Below are 8,402 nucleotides of genomic sequence, written 5' to 3'. Positions count from 1 at the left end.
GTGGGGGCGCACCCCCCTACCTCGTGGCCCCCCTGGAGCTCCTCCGACCTCAACTCCAACTCTATATATTCACTTTTAGGGAGAAAAAAATCAGGGAGAAAGATTCATCACGTTTTACGATATGGAGCCGCCGCCAAGCCCTAAACTCTCTTGGGAGGGCTGATCTGGAGTCCATTCGAGGCTCCAGAGAGGGGAATCCGTCGCCATCGTCATCATCAACCATCCTCCATCACCAATTTCATGATGCTCACCGCCGTGCGTGAGTAATTCCATCGTAGGCTTGCTGGACGGTGATGGGTTGGATGAGATTTATCATGTAATCGAGTTAGTTTTGTCAGGGTTTGATCCCTATTATCCACTATGTTCTGAGATTGATGTTGCTATGACTTTGCTATGCTTAATGCTTGTCACTAGGGCCCGAGTGCCATGATTTCAGATCTGAACCTATTAATGTTTTCATGAATATATGAGAGTTCTTGATCCTATCTTGCAAGTCTATAGTCACCCACTATGTGTTATGATCCGGCAACCCCGAAGTGACAATAATTGGGACCACTTCCGGTGATGACCGTAGTTTGAGGAGTTCATGTATTCACTATGTGTTAATGCTTTGGTCCGGTACTCTATTAAAAGGAGGCCTTAATATCCCTTAGTTTCCGCTAGGACCCTGCTGCCACAGGAGGGTAGGACAAAAGATGTCATGCAAGTTCTTTTCCATAAGCACGTATGACTATATTCGGAATACATGCCTACATTACATTGATGAATTGGAGCTAGTTCTGTGTCACCCTAGGTTATAACTGTTACATGATGAACCACATCCGGCATGATTCTCCATCACTGATCCATTGCCTACGAGCTTTCCGTATATTGTCCTTCGCTTATTTACTTTTCCGTTGCTATTGTTAAAATCACTACAAAATACCAAAAACATTGCTTTTGCTATCGTTACCTTTTGCTACCATTACCACTACTATCATATTACTTTGCTACTAAATACCTTGCTGCCGATATTAAGTTTCCAGGTGTGGTTGCATTGACAACTCAGCTGCTAATACTTGAGAATATTCTTTGGCTCCCCTTGTGGCGAATCAATAAATTTGGGTTGAATACTCTACCCTCGAAAACTGTTGTGATCCCCTATACTTGTGAGTTATCAAGACAATTTTCTGGCGCCGTTGCCGGGGAGCATAGCTCTATTCTTTGAGTTGCTTGGGATTTATATCTGCTTATCATTATGAAGAACTTGAAAGATCGAAGAACCATGATTTATCCCTCAACTACGAGGGGAGGTAAGGAACTGCCATCTAGCTCTACACTTGATTCACCTTCTGTTTTAAGTAAGCTTGCGACACCTAAATCTGTTTCTGTTATTAATTCTGATATGTCGCATATTATTGATGATGCCACTTCTGCTATGCATGATAGTTATGATGAAACTACTTCTATGCCTGATACTACTGTGCCACTTGGTGAATTTCTTGATGAACAACTTGCTAGGGCTAGAGAGAATGAAATTATTGAAACTAATAATACTGATGAAAATGATTATGAAGCCTCTCCTAATAAATATGAATTACCTTTTGTGCCTGAGGGCTATGTTATGGATGAAGAAGCTAAAAGAGACTTTCTTGCTTGCAATGATAGAAGTGATCTTAAGAAATTATTAGCTAAGCTTAAACAAAAAACTCTGAATGCTAGAATGAAATATGATCCTGCTTATTGATAAGCACATTTCATATATACAATTTGGGCACACAAATATACCATATATTGTGATCTGACCATCAATTCTTGCTATGAACTGTTGCATATTTGAATGAAAATCATTTAAAGGGATCGTTTACTAGTCTTTGGTTTATTTTGCAGAAATGTGCGCAAAGGCACTATAACCGTCAAGATTCCGTCTAGGTGGCTATCGAGAAGAGTGAAGAAAAGAAGAGAAGGAAGAAGAGACTTGTGTGAGATGAAAAGAAGTTACCAGGGGGCTAGCTAAAGAAGTGGGAGGACCTTCTTGTGAAGAAGGAAGAGAAGGAGGAGGGCTAATGTGTAAAGTTTGCAGATCATGGAGGGGATCAAAATCCCTAGATCGCCTCCATTCGCCATCGAGCCTGGCACACATCTCTCTCCCTCACCCCTCCTTCTCCACCTCCGGCCGCCGCCGCGGCCAGGCCGACGTGGCGGCGTGCCATCAGCACCACCGCGTCACCAGCACCACCCATACATCTCCATCCATCTGCGCCTCCCAGCCACCTACCCTTCCCTCCATCTACAGCGCCGCCAGAACCCATCCACCATCACCTCCAGCCGGCGCGCCCGACCAGACACACAGCCGACAGTGTCTAGACTTCTGTGTGGCTCTCACCTCTCTCTAATTCCCGTGCTGCTGTCCTCTGAATCTTTTCCCTGATGCTCCTTCTCCTTGCGCCTCCCTGCTGAAACCCTCCTCTGCTCGAAACTGCTGCTGCTCCGCTGCTTCTCTGAACCTGTTGCTGATCCCCACGCCACTGCTGCTCTTCTTCTCTTACCTTATTTCTGCTGCTCCTCTTGCTTCTTCTTCTTCCCCACGAATCTGCTGCTTCTTCCTCAACATGACCTGCTGCTGCTTCTTCTTGCGCCCCTTGTTGCTGCTCCTCCTCTGAATCCCCTACTGCTGCTGCTCATCTCCAACTGAACCTGCTGTTCTCTTTCTCCCTCTCTGTAATTCATGGAAATTGTAATGTATTAAGTATTTTGTCTAGTTCAGAGACCTATACTTGTCTAGTAGTATTATTCAATATATGTGCCCTATTTATCAATTAGTGTTTTTGTAAGAACTAAGATTACTAGTTAATTTTTGTGCTGTTTGTGTGCTCTGTCAAGTGAGAAGTTTGAACCTCTTTAATTCTTAGTCCCTGTGTTAGCTATGTACATGTGGATATATATGTTTGTTATGTGAAGTACTTGATCTGTCATATCTTGCTTAGTGAAATAGTAATCTTCATATATGTGTGTGGTGCCCTGTGATATATACATATGTGTGTGTCTGTGATGTGATACATTTATGTTCTGTCCTACAACCTTGTTTCTTCCCCCTGTTAATTGTTATATATATATAGATATGTTCATGTCTTTTTAATTCCTTAGCCGTTTGATGTTTGCTTGTTTTAGCATTTTCTTTCTCAAGTAAAACGATAATACCAAAAAGACAGAGAGTATAATTTGAATCTCCCTTTGCTTATTTTGCATTTTCTTTGGCGATGATCTTCGGGAACTACGTTGTTTAGTTTAGGTTTATTTTCTGCAATCATCTCTTAAAATTGTGCTACCTAGCTTTAGTCGAGCATAGTAGTCGTCGCCTAGTCCCTGTGGGGAACACGACACTCGCAGTTCGGGCGAAATATCTCGCTATACTTTCAATTGATCATTTTGGCGCCGTTGCCAGGGACTAGCGTCGAGCGATTGTGTTAGGCTATAGACTAGGTTTTTCTTCTTTTTCTAGTTTGTGCCATATATTTGTGATATATCTCTAACCACTAACCCCTGTTCTAGCTAGTATCTTTTTGTTTTCTTTTCCTTTTGCAGGTTAGAGCTATCAACTCGGTTATGGCATATTATTCAGATTGTCTCGAAGATGCGAGGAACACTACAAACATCACAGAAACTATTCAAGAACTGATAAGTAAGATTTCCCATCGATTAGATGATTTAGCTCGGCAGTGAGAAGTAGTTTTTGAGGATAGGCCTAGCTCTTATGATCCTTATTCTAGAGGTCATCCTTATGTTGCTCCTACATGCCATATTTGTGGATTTCAGGGCCATTCACCCGCTGAATGTCAGCGTGGTTACTCTCACTCTCCCGATTGTTATGGCATGAGCTTCGCCCCACAGCCTAGCTCATACCAAAACAATTACTCATATGGGTGGCCTGAGAACCAGAATATGTCATATAGGAGCAACAACCCTGAGATCTCACTGTTTGCTTCTAGTAATTATATGCAGGGATTTAGGTACAATGAGGAGAGTCACAACTATGCTCCACAACAGATTTATTCAGCTCCTACTCATATACCTCAACACCAGGAGATGTTGCCAATGGAGTTAAATGGTCCTCCATTTGGTCAACCATCAACTCCAGCAACCGCCGAGCAATCTCATGTGCAAGTGCCCACACAAGATGAATTTGATGATATAAACAACCTCACATTGCTTAGTCTTGAGTTCACTTGGAGTGCCGAGGATGATCCTATTAGGAAGGTTATACTAGAGGAAATGAAGAAGATCAAGAGTGGAAAAGAGCTAGTTGAAGAAGTAAGGAAGATTGAGAAGAACATCAACGCTGGCAGCACTATTTCTTCACAGCTTAAGATGAGTGTTCCTGGGATTCCCCTTGATACATGTGAGGTTCCAACACCTTCATATCCTGCCAAGGAAGATAGCAAGTGCCTTGAGGAAGATATATCTTAGATTGAAGAAGATGAACTAGAAGACAAGGAACAACATGACCAAGAGCTTGAATGCCCAAGTGATCAAGACGAAGATCCGTTGCCTATCACTCCTGAAGAAGTAAAAGAAGCTCCTGTAGTTGAAGATGAAGAACCAGAAATTCATTTTCCCATCGTCATACAAGAGTGTGATATAGCAGGTTTATCTAATCCTCTCGATGACATGCGTCCATATGAATTTTTTGCTACTACCTTGCATTGCATGATGTTATCTGTTAAAGTAGATTTGAAGAAGTGTTTGCTTGGATATGATGATACATATACTGTTGGTGGCATTGCTCATATTAATGATGATCACACTTATTTTCCTCATGCCAAACCTATGCTTAATGATAAATATCATCCTCATGTTAGTATTGAGCTTGCTGATTCCTATCATACTCGTCATGTTCTTTATAGCTATGCTTATGTAATTGGGTACTCTATTTGATGATTTAGAGGGCATTACCCCTTTCACTTGTATGGTCTCTTTTGTCGAGTGCTCTTTCAGGTTTTTGCTACTGCACCGTTCACTACAGGGTGATCAGGTTCGAGGTGACATTCCTTGGGACCCCGGTGGATTTAGAGCATGGTGAAGAGGAGAACTAATGGGCACATACAAGGAAGAGAAAAGCTGGAGCGTGCACGAGGATAGAGAGCATGAGGATAGAGAAGCAAAAGGAGAGGAGTCACGATGCAAGAGGATGTGAGATGATCGAGTGAGTTCTACTTCATAAAGCCCGGTGAGCTGTTTCATGATCCTAATCTGAATATATCATCTATTGATACAAGTTGGAATCAATTGCTAGTTGGGTTGCTTGAGCCAGCTATTACTTGTTGTCAAGCTGAAATTCACCTTTGGCATCGTGCTTGATGTGAATTTGTGAACTTGATTTCTGAACGCCTTGTAAACTAGTGATCTACACCATGCATGCTTGGCTGAAATTAGTGAAGGTTATTAGTTTTGAGTGCTCAAATCCCTAGTACACTAGAAAACTTCATCATTTTCTGCATTTACTTTGATACACCTAGATCATCAAGTGTCATATGCTGAATTTGTGCTAAGTGTGTTCCCATTGAGAGCAATCACCTAACCACTATGGATTAGCATGCTATGTTCCCTGGATCGGTAGTATGTGAACCAGACATGGATGAGTGATGATTCTTGTTTTTGTTCATTTCAAAAGTAAAAAAGTATATCTTATAATGAATGAATAAGTCTGACTACCTACAGTAGCATGTCATGTTCCCTGGATCGGTGGCATGTGAAATCGGGTTAGCTCGGGCAGTAATTACTAATAAATTGTAATTTTCGAACCAGGTGTATACCATGTTCTCTGGATCGGTGGTATGTTCCTTTGGGGAGACAAACAAAAAACTAACTAATAATTGGTCGAGCCAGGTGTATACCATGTTCTCGGGATCGGTGGTATGTTCCTTTGGTGAGATCGATAAAATATTATCATTACTTCCTTCAAATTCAATAAGTGCTTCAACCATAATGTTATGTTTTGGGTAGTAAGTTTTTTTGGGATCATGCTCTCTTTAGGAACCCTTTGGCGCAATCAGCATTTGAACTTGTTGATCCACTTTTATCTTTGTAAAAGTCTAAAATGATTGAGTTTACTAGTGTCCTATTGCTCTGTAGCACTCTTAACCATTAATTTTCACTAGCTAAGTCCAAAGCATGCACTGTTTAGAGACCTACTTCACTTGACATTGTCTAGTCGGTTCACTGTTCATATCCAGCCTTTGTCATATGCCTTTGCTTGAGGACAAGCAAAGATTTAAGTGTGGGGGAACTTGATAAGCACATTTCATATATACAATTTGGGCACACAAATATACCATATATTGTGATCTGACCATCAATTCTTGCTATGAACTGTTGCATATTTGAATGAAAATCATTTAAGGGGATCGTTTACTAGTCTTTGGTTTATTTTGCAGAAATGTGTGCAAAGGCACTATAACCGTCAAGATTCCGTCTAGGTGGCTATCGAGAAGAGTGAAGAAAAGAAGAGAAGGAAGAAGAGACTTGTGTGAGATGAAAAGAAGTTACCAGGGGGCTAGCTAAAGAAGTGGGAGGACCTTCTTGTGAAGAAAGAAGAGAGGGAGGAGGGCTAATGTGTAAAGTTTTCAGATCAGGGAGGGGATCAAAATCCCTAGATCGCCTCCATTCGCCATCGAGCCTGGCACACATCTCTCTCCCTCACCCCTCCTTCTCCATGTGACGCCCCCGATTTGACCGTACACTAATCATGCATGCAAATGTGTACGATCAAGATCAAGGACTCACGGGAAGATATCACAACACAACTCTACAATTAAAATAAGTCATACAAGCATCATATTACAAGCCAGGGGCCTCGAGGGCTCGAATACAAGAACTCGATCATAGACGAGTCAGCGGAAGCAACAATATCTGAGTACAGACATAAGTTAAACAAGTATGCCTTAAGAAGGCTAGCACAAACTGGGATACAGATCGAAAGAGGCGCAGGCCTCCTGCCTGGGATCCTCCTAACTACTCCTGGTCGTCGTCAGCGGGCATCACGTAGTAGTAGGCACCTCTGGTGTAGTAGGAGTCATCGTCGACGGTGGCGTCTGGCTCCTGGGCTCCAGCATCTGGTTGCGACAACCAGGTAGAAGGGATAGGGGGAAAAGAGGGAGAAAGCAACCGTGAGTACTCATCCAAAGTACTCGCAAGCAAGGAGCTACACTACATATGTATGCATTGGTATCAAATGGAATAAGGCTATCATATGTGGACTGAACTGCAGAAAGCCGGAATAAGAGGGGGATAGCTAGTCCTTTCGAAGACTACGCTTCTGGCAGCCTCCGTCTTGCAGCATGTAGAAGGGAGTAGACTGAAGTCCTCCAAGTATCATCGCATAGCATAATCCTAACCGATGATCCTCCCCTCGTCGCCCTGTGAGAGAGCGATCACCGGTTGTATCTGGCACTTGGAAGGGTGTGTTTTATTAAGTATCTGGTTCTAGTTGTCATAAGGTCAAGGTACAACTCCAAGTCGTCCTGTTACCGAAGATCACGGCTATTCGAATAGATTAACTTCCCTGCAGGGGTGCACCACATACCCCAACACGCTCGATCCCATTTGGCCGGACACACTTTCCTGGGTCATGCCCGGCCTCGGAAGATCAACACGTCGCAGCCCCACCTAGACCAACAGAGAGGTCAGCACGCCGGTCTAAACCTAAGCGCCCAGGGGTCTGGGCCCATCGCCCTTAGCACACCTGCACGTTGCGAGGGCGGCCGGAAGCAGACCTAGCCTAGTGGCGTTCCAGTCCAATCCAGCGCGCGCCGCTCCGTCGCTGACGTCACGAAGGCTTCGGCTGATACCACGACGCCGGGATACCCATAACTACTCCCGCGTAGATGGTTAGTGCGTATAGACCAAATGGCCAGACTCAGATCAAATACCAAGATCTCGTTAAACGTGTTAAATATCCGCGAACGCCGACCAGGGCCAGGCCCACCTCTCTCCTAGGTGGTCGGAACCTGCCCTGTCGCTCCGCCTCAAAGATCCACACAGAGGGCCGTTGGGACAAAGGTCCTTTCAGCCCCCAATCCGTGAATCACTCGCGGGTGCTCCTCAAGCCGACCCGTCTTTAGTCACCATATGTATCCTGTAGAAAGTATGTAGTAATATACCCGTGATCACCTCCCTAGTGATCACGGCCCAGTAGTATAGCATGGCAGACGGACAAGAGTGTAGGGCCACTGATGGAACACTAGCATCCTATACTAAGCAGTAGGATAGCAGGTAAAGGTAACAACAGTAGTAGCAAGGACAGGCTATGCAGCAGTATAGGATTAACTGTAAGCAGCAACATGCTACACTACGCTAATGCAAGCAGTATAGAGAAGAGTAGGCGATATCTGGTGATCAAAGGGGGGGCTTGCCTGGTTGTTCTG

General features: G+C 43.7%; 1 pseudogene; it reads left to right on the top strand.

Moving 5' to 3' along the window:
- The first annotated feature begins 3,585 nt into the window (after positions 1–3,585).
- LOC147959800 (uncharacterized) lies at positions 3,586–5,059 on the top strand (annotated as a pseudogene).
- Positions 5,060–8,402: the final 3,343 nt, after the last annotated feature.

Source organism: Triticum urartu, chromosome 7A (genome assembly GCF_056163025.1).
Source record: "Triticum urartu cultivar PI428250 chromosome 7A, HENAU_Tu73, whole genome shotgun sequence".
Classification (NCBI taxonomy): domain Eukaryota; kingdom Viridiplantae; phylum Streptophyta; class Magnoliopsida; order Poales; family Poaceae; genus Triticum; species Triticum urartu.
The sequence above is the reverse complement of the archived record's forward strand: the minus strand, read 5'-3'. Positions and strand labels throughout refer to the sequence as shown.